Raw genomic sequence first — 14774 nt, 5'->3', positions numbered from 1 at the left:
CTTTTGGCCTTTTTATGTTTTTCAAACACAAATTTTTTTGTAATATCTCAGTGAAGCTCATACTTTGTGAGACCGACCTTAACTTTAAATTATATTAAAAGGAGAATATATGACCCTGTCTGTGAAGTCCATGCTAAAGTCTTATAATTATTAGGCTATTATTACTAAACATTGATTTCACATTGATTTCAATTACCTCACTTTGTAAATATTAAAGATATCAATGTTATATTTTCACAGAATGTTATTTGAAGGATGATTTATGTGTAAAGATTGGATCAGATATATTAATGCTACCCAAATATCTAAAATCACACAAGATTACATTTTGTTAAGGTTAATTTTATAGACTTACCACAATATTCTTAATAATGTTCATTTAATGTTTTATTACATTTTTCATATTTAAAGAGTATATTACAGCTGACATTATGTATAGGTTCTGCATATTACAACGGTAGTGTGTTATAGTTGAGAGGTTTGAGCCTTGTAACCCTGGCAGTAACAGGCAACAGAAAGCCTGAGGTATGCTCTTTATTATCGCCAACGGGAAAGAACACCTTCATGCCCTATCAAACCAAGATAATGAGACAAGATGAGTCTGGACAGTTAAACAGCAGCCACAAGTCCAGGTACCCCCTTTACACTGGATGCTCTCTCTCTCTCTCTCTCTCTCTCTCTCTCTCTCTCTCTCTCTCTCTCTCTCTCTCTCTCTCGCTCTCTCTCTCTCTCTCTCTCTCTCTCTCTCCCCTCTCTCTCTCTCTCTCTCTCTCTCTCTCTCTCTCTCTCTCTCTCTCTCTCTAGTATTAAATAGCCTGCAGTTCAGCTTTTTTCATGCAGCCCCTGACTCACCATTAGGTTTTTTGCCTATAGCTCTTTCCCTTCAATAGGTAAATACTTGGGTTACAAAATACTTTTATACATGAAGTATAATGAAATTTATCCATCTGATCTTGTACATTTTCACTCTGCGTTTAAATAAATGTTTTGCAGTAGCCGTTTTGTCCACATGATGTCAGAATGCATCAAAAAGATGCTTTTTGCACACAGAATGTAGTTACAGCATCTACCAGCAGGGGCTATCTTTGAGCTATACTGCAATACGTCAGCATCGCCGCCATATTGGGCAGGTCAAGACGCGAAACAGAAGTAAACAGGAAGCTTTTTCTGGATTAAAAGGGCAATGACGTCTTTAGTAGTCATAAAAACAGTAGCTGTAGGCCTATAGAAAAAGGAAGTTATTCATTGTCAGAAATTGTGAAAACTCAGACTTGTCGAGCATTGATTTGGTATTATTTGTCACGAGGCATCTCTAATGTGATTGGCTATGCATTTAGGGTCTATGTATGTATGCTACCAAAACTGTCGGTTGGTCTCAGACAGGAGAACGTCGAAACGTTTGTGCTTTTAAAGGGCACCGATTTCATTGCTAAAAAGCAATGTTATTTTGTGTATTTGGTATAATACAATGTGTTTGCGTGATTCATGGTTAAAAACACATTATTTTTTAACCAACCGTACATTTTTGTATCTCCAGATTTCACTCTCTTCCTGAAATGCACGGATTTTGTACAAAACTCATCTAATCTGTGAATCTGTATGTTGTGATTGGCCTAAATACCTCTGACATCAGCCGGAAATGTGACGCTCCACCATGTTTGAAAGATTAGTGCGCAATGCTAACAGGAGTTAACTTACAGGCTGTTAGTTCAAGCGGGAGGAATTATGATAATGTCAGTCTTGTCTACATCAACAATCCCAGGAAGTAAACTATTGCACAATCCATGTTTTTCTTGTAGTCCAAGAAAAGAGATTTACATTGGAGACGTTAATGCAACACTATGTAATTTCCATGTAAAAATGACTCACAGCTCCCCCATGTGTTTGAAAAGCGCAACAGTGCCTGGTATCAGACACTTTTCTGCAGGCAGGGGAGGGGAGGGGCGGGGCTGTGTACTCTATCCTCCACCGCCACTTTCAGAGTGTGCTTGTAGCAGCTAGGAGGCTGCTCAGGTTGCAGCAACAGTACAATTTGTCCAGTTAAAAGTTGTTCAATCACTGAAATCATTTTAGAGACCTTATTTAAAGGAAAAAAAACTTTAAATTGCGCCATCGTTTACTTTGAGGTATGTACCTTTTGCATATCGATAATAACATACTAATACACACTTACACGCCAAAGGAAATGTTAAATCGTTAATAGGACCATATGTGCCCTTTAAGTTTAATTGAGTGGTTATTTTCTGCTGCTCCTGTAGATGGCGGAATTGATCTAAATATACTGTTCTGACTGTCCTCGTGCACCATGTAAACATACAAACACTGGTTGCATAGCAACATAATGTAAGCGAGACAAGCTATTTTTTTATCGAGTAGCTACCAGTTATATCATTTCAAAGTGGTCACTTGATATCAATTGCATACTTCTGACTCTAGAGCAGCTCACCTCGCGCAATCTTGACCGCCTATGCTGAGCTGCCATGGCTCGTGTGAGATTAGAATAATGATGAGATGAGATGCATGATTTTCCTGCAAAGCTTATTTACTGCGTGCACTGTATCGTATGAAGGCTTTTAGAGAGTGCAGTACTACAGACATGCATGCTTGTTTGCCGCGCCTTTGCCAAATAGTGCACGTTCTTTGGAAAGTTACGTTTTATTACGCTATTAATTTGGCTTGCTGGTGATGCGGATGCACAAATTCACCTAAAAACACCTTGAAATAATTTCCGATGTGTAACGTAACAGTGTTGAGGTGTCAACATTTTTATGCTTAACGTACAAAACATTTTATTCATGATATTTTGGTCCAGTGTCATGTCTCACGCACTTTTCACCTTTTATGGTACAGCTGATTAGCATATGGGTGTGATCCTGAATTAAAAGACAATCAGATATGCCTTAGGCAATTTGTTTTTGACTGACTAACATAAATCGGTACTGCAATCAATTATACATATGTTGTATAGCCTTGTTGTATATACTGTATTTGATTCCAGCCTTTTCGAAATTTAACCATGGTTTTACTAAAAATAAAATTAACAAACTACTGCATTTAGTATGCTAAATTAACCATTTAATTAATAATCATTTGTAATTTTGAGTAAAAATGCATTGACGTTTTGATTAAGTCAAAACGAATGAAATGCCTAAGGGAAATGCTCATGCTTATAGAAGTTACGTCAAAACCTGTAGTCTTGTGTTAAACTTTATGATTTGGTTCGTAATTGGATGTAGGCACTGTATAGTTGTAGTCGTTAGGGGTCGACATCTACATATCAATTGTGTGCATTGAAAAGTACGTGACAGGTAGCTCTTCAGCAGGCCATTCCTGTTTTTTCGTACAGCAGACACATTCGTGGAAATGATGTCATAAAGTCTGGTAAGATGTGAAGATTATTTGCACAGTAAAATGTCATGACATTATGTCTGTGATGTAAAGACTGTATACATATAATATTTAGGATTTCAAAAATTGCAATCTCTTGATGATGTTCAAATTAAAATCCCTTTACGCTTAAACAATGTAATTTGATTTAAGGTGTCCACACATATGCACTAAAATTTGAAATCAATTGAAAATTGTTGAAATCAAAATGCAACGTATACACTTGCTCGCGGTATGTGACCAATGATCTGCAAGAGAAATTCAGCACCACGTGTGGTGGACAGCGCCTCACCTTCTGCAGCGTATTGTTCTTCATTTTTGCTTGTGAGTAACGCCATAATTGTTCAGCAGAAAAACAACAACAAAACACACAAAACGGTTCTAAAAGTCATGTCATCATTGACTCTTTATTGAAAAAAAAACATTACTGATCATTCAGATAGAATACTTTAATCTTGCGGTATTTATGGGCCTAGAAGGTGGAAGGCTCCGCTCTTGGCATTCACCGCGTGCCTTAATTGTAAGACATTAAATCAAGGTCCGCTGTGAACACGGAGAGCCAGAGTCTCAAATCAAACAATCCGTATAATACACAACAGGCTTTGTATCATCGTAACCTTCGCATGGCGACTGTATCATCAAGAAATCCTTTGAAATCTCCCATTTATCCATGCTTCTCTTTTAGCGTCCCAGCGCGGCATATAAAGAATAGCTTGCTTAACATACTACGTTGTATTTCTGTAAAATAAATGGTTTTCAAACCTTCAGCTTTTTCATGTCATGTGGCACTGAAATCTAATCAACGCGTAGTTTAACACATTGTAAATACTAAATCGATGCAAATATTACAATTCTTACGACCTTATGGTTAAATATAGCAATGAAATGCTGAAAGCAAGATATGAGGCCTTTATCAGCGTTAATTACTTCTGACTTCAAAATGACTGTCTGAGACAAAGAGGAACATGGGGGTTGACCATTTGATCTGCTTAAAAGGACCTCTAAAAGCGTCAGGGCCATCGATCACGTCCGTATGTTGTGTCCTCTCAAAGACCTACAAGAAATAAGCACAAAAATGCATTATTAGCAGACGAGTGGCATTAAACTGGTAGCTTTCCAGTTAAAACAGAACTGAAAATCCAGGGAAACGTTGCGTTACGCTAAAGGAAATAGGCTATGCATGATGCGGCATCCATATGTAAATGCGTTCATGAATTGCAGCAAAGAAGTCGACGACGCACAATGGTATTCCATTCGTAAGGAATGAAACAAATGGTATTCCATTCTTAAGGAGAGCCAACAAAGACAACGTACGTCCCACAGTAGCTTCTGGGACTGGAGGTGGGCTGTATATTCCAAATGTCCGTTCTGTTTAACGTACCGGTCTCTCTCTTTCTGTCCCTTCTTTTCCCCACGCTGACTGACTTTAGGATTAATGGCTGTCCAGCCAAACAAATAAGGTATCTGCTTTTAGCACAAGAGGATTGCACGGGGGTGGTGACGTCACTGGGCAAACAGATGTTGCGACCGACGTCCTGACCGTCTCCTTATGTCCTTGAGCGTAAACGGAGCGCACGCGTATTCTGACATAACCGGGCTATGTATTTCTTATACATAAATATTGCTTCGTTTTGCAGGCTTCCTTTACTTCACTGTCAATCGATCAGTGTAATAGGCCTGAAAATGAAATCCTACGACAAGAGGAAAGAGAATTAGCTATTGAAATAAAGTGTGCCATCATCAGCATTTCCTGTGCGGGATGCTAAAATGCAGTACATTTTTATTGCCCCAGTTTAAACAGATAGTTCTGCTTTGAAAACAAACTGCTGTCAATGCATTAGGCTAGGATCACAAAAGCATGAAATTATAGTTAGTTTGCTGCACAAATCCAATGCTGTTTTAACAATCCTCCTAAGATAAAATTATTAACCGGTATAAGGTATTGAATCATTTTCGATTTCCATATTTATCTGGTACAATAAACTGCCCGGCAAACGCCTTGAAATTGCAACCTATGCCCCTTTATGCATGCTTGTTTGCGCAATAATCCGCATCTATCACATTCTCTTACCGTCAGTGTCAATATGACGACCTATAAGATTTGCTGTTAATTTAGGTGGACATTATGTCAGTTGTTGATTCCTACGAATGCAAACTCGAGAAATGTAATATTCAACATAAAATTTGTAAGCATCAGAACTGCAATCACTGCTTACACCATCGTCACGCCATTACTAGAAGACCACTTCAACCCCCAATGACATCTTAATGGGACAAGCTGTACTATGTGCTAACCTAGTTCGTATTTTAATGCTGGAAATGCAGCTGTACTTCAGTTCTTGATAGCTCGCAGATTTGAACCGGTTTGCAAGCGATGGTCGTATGAATGAAATCGAGAAACAAAGGCAATCGCCATTTTTTTTTTACAAAAACAAATCTATATGCCGTGCGTTACAATTAAACCTGTTATTTTCCCGACAAGCTTCTTATTTATCAGTATTGGTACTCTCATTATGAGCAATAAAATATGACCCACCTGACCCAGCGTCCATTAATCTATTGTCTGCGCGAACCAAACGATCATAAACAAAGCGAAACCAACACACAACGACCCCTTGTGCGTTTTGCGTAAAAACGCAGTTTGCGACTGCGATAAACTGTTAAAATCATTCACGTTGTTTTATACCGCATGCGTTTTAACGCATACGCGTCCTTTGGAGAAACAATAGCAAGTGCAGCGTGGGAAAATAAGCTGCCTTGTCGGCTACTGATGGTGCTGAGCAAGCTTCAAAAATTACACAGGTACTCTTTCTAATATCAGACGCATAGAGTTTCCATTTTAGTGTTGTCTTTTTTGCATTTGTTGTTTTTATGTATACGTGATCCCGTATATGTAGTCTACAGTATTCCACACTTACGCGCTCGATTCTCATCCGAAGGTCGTTGGTTTCCTTTGTGTTCATATCCACTGATTTGCCCGTCTTCGTAGCATAGTGCAAATTTCGCGATCTTAACAAATGCAATTGTATTCCTGGTTTTCTCGTTGTGTGGCTGTGTAGTCGGATGCCTCCGCTAAGCGACCTGCCGTATCTTGCAGTGAGTCAGGGGCTGGAGCCCCTGCAAAGCATGGCTGCGTTTTTCTCTTTTTTTCAAAAGAGGGCAGGTCGTCCTATGCATTATAATGAGGTAAATCTCTCTCCCTCTCGCGATCCCCCGTCGCACACACACAGTTGCAAATAGGAAATTGCAAAAGACCTCTCAACAAAAACCTCAAGCTTTTGTAGCGTTGAAGGACCCCCGACCTATGATGTCTAACGTATACATCAATACATTTATCCGTGCATTAAATTAAAATCTTTCCGATTTGTTGCCTGAGCTCTAATCTCATTTTAGCTCGCGAGTACGTAATAACTGTACACCGTTGCTTCAGTATTTGGGAACGTAATTTGTCCATAGCCACAGTCATTGCTGAGTCTTACTGTATTTGTTCAAGTATATTTTCTTTCACATGATTCATTTGGAAAAATAAATGGCCTTTTTTTAGAGCACATAATAAGTTATGATACCACGATAGTTTCACTAGATAAACAGAGTTCTTCCTTTTATTATTATTTTTTATCAATATACTAAGATGGATTATTTTACAGCCAATAAGGACATCTAGACTGCAGTACTCTTAACGTATAGCCTGCAGTAACCTGTATTCTCAGATGACATTTATGATTTCAGCACGTGCAGTTGTTGTTATTTTACAAAAAAACAGACTTTATATTAAGGATATTGAGTCTGAGGCAACATTATTTTAAAATGTTTTGCTTGGTAAATAAATGTTTATTTACTATTTTACACAGTATAGGCCATGTTTGTTTATAAAATGTCGAATGAAGGTTTTGGTTTAATTTAGATAATTTTTTTTTAGACTAAAATGCTTTTTAGTTGTTCCTAGTTGGCTCCTTCAAACATTAAGAAAAGCCATGAGAGAAAAATGATGTTGCATTTAATAAACAGTTGAGCTGCCTTCATTGTTAATGATTGTATTGTTTATCTAGTATTGTTGTAGGCTGTTTTAACAGAGACCATACGTAAAACTTGGACATTATACAATTGTTCTGTTCTGCATTAAGACATGAAATATAGGTATAAATGCTTACCGTGCCTTAATTCGTTTGTATCCCACCTACTGTTTGGTAATCGTGATATATCTGTTTTATGCGATGGAGAGCATGCTAAAACTCGTATTTTTTTTCAAACGATCAAATAGTACAAGTAAAGCTAGGCCAAAATTATTATTATTTGATGAATATCATTCAAAATTCTCTTTGCAATGTGCTCCACAAACCAACGGCTGAAAGCGTGCTGCTGTCAGGCTGCGACTTTAAAGGGAATTTTAAAGCGCATATTTTCCCTGGGAAAACGCAATTGTTCTCACTGAAACAATAGGAGCTGCAGGCAACCGCAGTGAGGCTGTATGAATGGCGAAGCTCCGGGTCAGTGCATTGGGTCTCAGGCCCCAAAGCCCCTTTCCCTGCGCGCTACAATGACCCTGCGCGAGGTTGAGGCTCCGCGGGGTCACAGGGCATCGCCTTTTGTTCTGCACTTCAAAACAGATAAACATTTATTAATCTGGGCTGGCCAGAGGGCCCATTTTCTCAGAAAAAGCAGGGTAAAGTTGTATCTACCAGTGATAAACCAGAAGCAGTGAGGTTGAATATGAATAACAGGGTTATATATCAACGGAATCAATCACTATCTTTTATTTTTAGGATGTGGACCTCAAATATGCGCTTTCAAGTAAGGCTGAATTTGAGACTTTTTAGAATGCTAGTTTTCATCCAGTAATGTACAGATTGATTTTTGCATGTATTATAGTGTGATTAGATGTAAATAGTTATTTATGTTTTGTAATAGATTTAAAAAATAAATATATTTTTAGGTTCTGTTTCGTAGTCAATGATATCTGTGGTTGTTTACAAATAAATAAAAAATAAACGCTTTTTGGTACATCAACTTGTTTTTTTATTATTTTCTATTCTAGACATAGCTTTAGTTTCGATATCATTTAATTTACATTATTTTGACAATTCTGTTGCACCGATCATGAAACACCTTTTTTGTTAAAACTATGCGCAGGACGCATTTTTAACATGTTTACCACTTTTAATTCGTTCGTACAGTCCATGTAAACCTATAACTGCAATATTCTTACAAGATTCTTTATAATCCAAATTGCATGCATCATGCAGGAGATTGACAATTATTTTATGTTTCTAACGTGGTTTATTTGTACTGAGCCTATGAGTTGGTTGACATTAGCACGTGTCACATTTTAAACTGTTTTGAAGTTTACATGTAATTAATGTTTTTCGAACAATTTAAGATCTATCCACTGTATGTATCTTCTATTATTATTATTATTATTATTATTATTATTATTATTATTATTATTATTATTATTATTATTATTATTATTATTAGTTTTAAAAAATACAAATCGTAGTTCTTGTTGCACTCAGAATAGAACATGAAACCAGACATTGCTCCTGTTAATTTGTAAATATTTGTATTTGTACTTCTTTACACGTAATAAATGTGCCAAGAATTCGTTATCATGACTGCGAATGGAAACTGCTGAGCTCCGAATAAAATGCATTGTGTTTAGATGAGGATGACGAACATGGCTCAGCTCGAGTATAAATACTGTTGCTACAGTCTCCTATCGAGCATCTCGCCTTATCTTTATGCTTACGTGTGAGACAAATACTTGAACTGCAAAACATTTCTGCTCTCGACCGAGACACGTGCGATTATTAAAAAATAAAACCCAATATCTTCGAAACTTGCCATAGGTCCACAGAATGTTATCTTTAAATGCAAAACAGATAAACTCTCCATGTAGATATGAGCTAAATTTTATGGGCATTTAAACATATGCTTTTGAAGAGCCCTGACCTTTTTTTTTTACAAATGCACAATGCAATTTCAAATAACTGTTTAACATCATAATACTCTCATTCAAAACTCTAAACTCGAATGTGATGTGTGAGTTTCACTCATGAGTATTATTATGCCATCATATATAGTTATATATCTACTCCTGCAATGTATCCAATTTAGAGCATCGTGTTTTTTTTAGCTATTACACTTGTAAGTTTGAAATTCAGTGTGCAAAACTAAAATTTTGTTTAAAACTAATAGCGTTTATAGGATTGCAATTAGCGAATGCATGATTAATGTATGTCTAACCATTCCACCGTGCTAATGTCCATGTGATTTTTTTTACTCCGGGCCATGAGCATTTGTGATCCAAATGTGCCGAGCATGCAAGTCATATCTTGAACTCCCCATATTTGTGCTGGTTACCTTTAAGTTTGCCTCCCCATTCTGCTTTCAGCTGAAGTGGTGGGAGGTGGGGGTTCATCCTTTCACATTTGACTGTACAAAGGATGCTCTCCTCATCCATATGAAAGAATGTAAGGTTTTCCCCTGTCTCCCACTGTGACCTAATTTAATTGTTAATAAGCTGTTAAAACAGAGCATCTCCTGATGAATGTTGCTTTAGAGTGTTTCTAGGTACTACTGTAGTCCATTCCCAGCAGGTCATCTGGGTACATCAGCACAGTGATGGCAGTGACGCCATTTTACCCCTCTCGTATTTTATGCTATGCAGACATTTAATGGCTGAATGCAAGACACAGCACCCATAACATGCAGCTGAACTTTCTTAGCGCTATAGCCTCAGCTAATTGTATGTGAGCATTCATATGCATTAGCCATTGTCAGGTTTGTGCATTTGAACCTCTGTGTTGTTGTCCCCTGAATATCCTCTGGGTCAAGAGAGCTCATGCCTGTGTTGTGCATCTCCTGTCATACATCTATTGAGGTCAAACATGCATGTTGAGGCACTTGATCTACTAGCTCGTCTCACACCGAACTGCTAAATGTCAGAAGAAAAAGAATGGAGACTGTTACAGTCTGTTTTTTAAAAACCTCACCGCTCTCAGATAACATCAGTTTTTCAATTGGCAATTTAAGATAAAAATGTACAAAGATGCTAAAACACAGAGTCACTACTGTGATCACATTTAACTTGCATGCATGAGTACCCTGTTGGTCACCTGTCTCCACAATTTCTTTCCCTTTGTAGTCTATACTTAACTCACCTGGCAAAATAACCTAATGTTTATATTCAGGAACTCAACTACGTGGGGGAATTTTGATGTATGTCAATGCAAAATTGCTTTTAGGAACTTACAGGGCAAGCAGGTCTAAAAGGCTTTTATTTTAAAATTATGATAATAAATGTATATCTATAATCAAATACTAGTTTATTACTTAGCATTTACTGTGCAGTACTACATACGTTTTCCTCCCTACAATAGTAGGCTTTAAATTCTTTATAGTACAACAGTATGGTAAATTGTCACATAACCTCTCCACTAGGGCTGGGCAAAAAAAAATCGATTCTTCGATTAATCGTGTGTTTTTTAACGTGGTCGATTAAAAATCGATTCTCAAGAGCAGAATTGATTTTTTTTCTTTCATATTTATTTCCGTAAACATTGAACGTAAGATTAACTTTATTCTAATTAATAGTCTTCTTCACTAGATGTCATCCTCTTTTTTTGCCTTGCGCGATGTTACCTAGGAGTGAGAAGTGAGTTTGTCATTCATTCATTCAGTGCTTAAAATGGCAGTTTTAGGTGCTTCATCGACATTGATGCCACCTTCACATAAAAAGTCAGAGGTATGGAAGCATTTGGATTTTGCAAGCAAGACGACAACGTTAGTGTTGTGGCTTTTAATTTATTTTTGTTAAACACCCACTTGTAAACTGCTGTTCACTGTCCTTTTTTATTAATATAGTATTTGTATTAAATCTATATTCATTGAGTTGAATCGAGAATTGAGTATAAATACCGACCTGAGAACCGGAATCGAGAATCGAAATCGAATCGATTTAATTACTTGCGAATCGAAATCGAATCGATCTGGAACATCTGAATCGATCTCCACCCTTCACATTTAAAAATAAATGCCTTATTTTGAAATGTAATCTATATTTTTGTTATGTCTATATTGTATATATATATCTATAACTATACCATAATGTATGATGCCGTGATATAACAATATGTTCAGGTATCCACCAGCAGCACACACATAATCAGATACTGAAGGGCATGGGAATTTCTCTGCCTCCTGCCTGAAGACTACACAACAGGAGAAGTCTGTTATTTTATTACAATGCATCTGATGTCACCTGCAAAGTGAAAGATAAAACGGCACACCAAATAACAGTTATTACGTGTGTGTGTGTGTGTGTGTGTTCTGCGCATTGCTGCAGTTCATCCAATGCCGCAATTGTTCCAATAGGTTTGCATAGCTTTGCAACAAACAATTTAATCTTTTGAAAATATCACTTATCCCCCACAGCCATTGAAATGCTGTATAACTGGCTAACACAGTTCCACTGGAAATAGTCAATTTGTCATTATAAACAAATAGACAGACAGAACCAAAGGGGCTGGAAATTTCAATTGCGGCACCGACTTCGCATTGCACATCCACCCACACGACGCACTACTGAATCTTTAGCCGCTTTAGTGAGGCCACTAAAGGATTTAAAAGCTTAAGCTTAACTCAAACTGATTACAGATTTATGCAATATCTGATTGAAAAGTCATTTGCATATACATGTAACAGCAAACAATTAAAAGTATTAGATTTTCTTGAATATAGCATTCTGATCAAAGCATTGTTTTTAAGTCAAAATAAAGCCCCTAATGTAGACTTTGTAAGTTTTACTATATGAAGTATTTATGGTTAATTTAGATCTATTAAATATTTCTGGCTTGCTTAAAGGAGGTTCATTTTAATACTATAACAAAAATCATGTTTAGGTTACACTGCAAGCATTTTAACATTCCTCAACATATTTTCCAACAGGCTCTTTGCTTTTATGATGAAGCATTGGCTGTATTTGTATCGCATAAAAATGGGTGCAAACCATAAACTGAATTAATGCAAAGCCGTCAGTCACCGGGGCGACAAATAGCTGGCAGAATCAAAAATCGCCTTCAAACTGCAGTGATCATTTTGGCCGTATATGATGTTATTAACGTAGCCGATGATTGGTGAACATATGTTTCCGTGCGATTACTATCCCAGTAACTTGCTGTCCTAGTTGCCTGCTATCGCCTGACTGCTGGAATGAGAATATGTGCCTTGAGTTAATGCTGATTGCAGCAGCTGCCAACACGTGAATCTCCATGGCAACAATAATGGTTGCCTAGCAACCGTGTTCTTTTAGGGACACTGGAAGTGCCTAAAGGCTTACTAAAAATATATGAGCGTAATTCCCCATTAATGCATCAGCTACCTTAACTGCTGTTCCCATCAGAGACGGTCAAAGATAGATGCCTTTGTATTGAGACTTGCAATGGAAATGATTTTGAAATTGGATTGTAAATTCAAAGATATAAACCTTTTTACAGCCAGATATCAAACATTGGAGCGTTTAATGTAAAATAAGACACTGTGTGTACAATGTGACATGCCAGTATTCCTAACATGGTTTAAAATCATTGCATGAACCTGTAAATTAATGGACACCCGGCCATCTTGCGGCACACACAGCGTGCATCTCGCAGGCTCTTGCTCAGTCCCAGGTGGCATGCGCACACGCTGAGGAACAAAGCATTCCATCAGTGCGAGTGACATCACTGCAGTTCGCTCAGCTGTTTCCTCCGCCTGCCTTCTATAAATTGCAATGGAGGCAGAGAGTAAGATCCTGTCTAACTCCGCCTGACCTGTACTGTAAAAATTATGAGTGTTGTTTTTAAAGTAAATATACATCACACTTTTTACTGAATGTACAAAGTATATCATCTGGTGGTTTTACTGTATGACTGCCTGTACTTTGTATAGTATGTCTTAGTTGTGTTCCTGTAGCTCAATTGGTAGCATGCATTAGCAGCGCAAAGGTTATGGACTCGATACCCATTAGTACACATGCTATTAAAATGTATAGCTTGAATGCACTGTAAGTCTCTTTGGGTACGATTTGCAGAATTGAAAAATGTAAACCAATACTTAAACTGACATCCAAACCCCAAGTCTAACCCCAACCCCAAGCGACAATGGTTTAAAAATTGGGAAAAAATTGAGTAGTTACCATCCAGAAGCGGCATGATCCTGCCGATCGTCGTATAACGTGACGACATCACCTTCAGGGATTTCTTTTCGTCTATATCCGACGCTGAGGGATTAGCATGAAAGCAACAGAGTTCCTATTTCGTCGATAAAGTGAAGCATAGGGGCACCCTTCGCGTCTTCATACTGACGCTGAAGGCGTTTGAACATGCTTCAGATTTTGACGCCTTGAGGAGTGAGAATGGGTTGAATAAACATAGATTTTGCTGCCGTAACATGGCTGCAACAGGCGTGATATTACGCACTGCCCGAAAATAGTCCGCTTGGTTATTTTCAATAGCTGGAGACTATTTTCAGGCACTGCGTAATATCATTGCGCCTGCTGCAGCCATGTTAAAGCGATGTTATTATTACGCCAAGGTTTAAATAGGAAAAATATTGAAAATACTCTTTGGTTATTTTTTTGCGGGATGCTAATGGTCTAATCAGATTCAATGGATTGTGCTAAGCTATGCTAAAATTGGTACCGCCAGACCCGGAGATCGGCTAAATGGATTAAAAAATGGTACAAATCAAATGTTTAACTCTAGGGGAGCTGGAAAATGAGCTTATTTTCAAAAAAAGTGCAGTGTCCCTTTAATAGCTGTGCTATTGTTCAAAATGTACTATTGTTTTTGTTAAAAACATGTGACCCTGCCTGTAAAACCCAGTTAAAGTCATATTTTATTTACTGTTTTCTACGTAGAATCATAAAGAACATTCTGTGAAAATATAACCTTGATATCTTTAATATTGACTGAGTAAGGTCACGTCAAAGATTGAAATCAATAAGTGAAATTAAACATTGATGCTCGTAATCTCATATTGAGACTTTAGGCTGGATTTCACAGACAGGGTCACAAATATGCAAAAGATACAAACAGACAAACATATGTGTATAACCTCAATGCAGTTTACAAGAATTGCATGCGATAAATTGATGCACAATAGATGTAGCTGCATTTATATGTTTCTCGACAGTCTCAGTCACAGATTCAAAAAGTGCATTTTTCCAGCATGCATCTTGGTAAAGGAGTGCACCTGCTTGTGCGCTGATAACACTGCAGCTATACAGTGGATAGGCCAACTTCCCTATCTGTTAGCATTGATCCCCTCTCAGGAGATAATGGCTCTCAGACCTGAGTAACTGGCTGATTATAGTCACTCGATTCTTTTTTTCTTTGACTCACACGCAT

At 37.6% G+C, this 14774-nt stretch overlaps 1 long non-coding RNA gene across 2 annotated transcripts in view; it reads left to right on the top strand.

The window, feature by feature from the left end:
- The window catches only part of LOC129426252 (uncharacterized), a 68828-nt gene that overhangs the window by 18102 nt on the left and 35952 nt on the right, over positions 1-14774 (top strand). The gene's annotated exons all lie outside the window — the stretch shown is intronic.

This window comes from Misgurnus anguillicaudatus, chromosome 25 (assembly GCF_027580225.2).
Source record: "Misgurnus anguillicaudatus chromosome 25, ASM2758022v2, whole genome shotgun sequence".
In the NCBI taxonomy this organism is placed as follows: Eukaryota; Metazoa; Chordata; class Actinopteri; order Cypriniformes; family Cobitidae; genus Misgurnus; species Misgurnus anguillicaudatus.
This window is presented reverse-complemented; position numbering and strand designations above follow the sequence as displayed.